Here is a 901-nt window from a genome sequence, read left to right on the forward strand (position 1 = left end):
AGCGTTATCAAACGTTATCTTACTTCCTTACATTGCCAAACCCGCCTTTACCCATTTACCTTTTTGCAGGTGTATACCTCCCTCTACATCCCTGTGAACATAGCGTCATCGAACTGCATCACCTCCATGCTCCCCATCCCCTGCCACGGTCACCCAGCCACACTTCTCTGTCCACAGTAAGGATGTGCATGTGATACCCATTGGCAAGGGACGCCTCTACAGTGTGGGCTGCTGGCCAGGAGAGGGGTCGACTTTGTTCTAACGGGGCTGAAAGAGGGAAGGAGAGCTGGAGAGCAAGGTGGTAATTGGAGGAAGAGGAACCAAGTTGGGTCTCGGTTTAAAATGTGCGAACTTGAGGTTGTCTGACTCGAGAGGAAGACGAAGAACTTGAATTTGAGCTTGTTTTTGAAGACAAAAGTACGAATTTGTTTTGAATGAGGATAATCGTAAGCCGTTCTTGTTTTCCCGGTCATTTGACAGCGTTTCTAGACGAGGGACGAAGTGAAAGTTTATCTTATCGAGCACCAGAAACTCTCTCGAAGGTCATACTGGAAGTCATAGATCAGTATACCCAAAGAAAATCAGATCTAGAAAAAAAGGAAAAGTGCTCAAAACAACTACATGTACCTAACGTAACTACAGCGAAAGGACGCCCCAGAGGTGGTTCTTGTTAGAGAAAAAAAGGAACTGAAGTCGGCACCGCCATGGTCACATGGGACGCGGGAGTTCGAGCTCTCAACCACGGGACCAAAGATGAACTGGTGAGTGGCGGAAGTGAGTTGACTTCTTTTACCATTGAGATTATATTACTAACTTTATTTGGAGGTCTGCTATCACCATTATCATTATCATCTTTTTCACTACCCTTAGATTTGCAGAAATGGTGATGTTAACGTCTGTA

The 901-nt window shown here is 45.5% G+C and overlaps 1 long non-coding RNA gene across 1 annotated transcript in view; it reads left to right on the forward strand.

Moving 5' to 3' along the window:
* LOC119592107 overlaps window positions 1-901 on the forward strand; it is a 5257-nt gene that overhangs the window by 2305 nt on the left and 2051 nt on the right. Inside the window, exon 2 of the long non-coding RNA XR_005230399.1 lies at window positions 70-761. This is a non-coding gene — a long non-coding RNA (uncharacterized LOC119592107). The remainder of the gene's footprint in view (window positions 1-69; window positions 762-901) is intronic.

Source organism: Penaeus monodon, chromosome 29 (assembly GCF_015228065.2).
Source record: "Penaeus monodon isolate SGIC_2016 chromosome 29, NSTDA_Pmon_1, whole genome shotgun sequence".
NCBI classification, from domain to species: Eukaryota; Metazoa; Arthropoda; class Malacostraca; order Decapoda; family Penaeidae; genus Penaeus; species Penaeus monodon.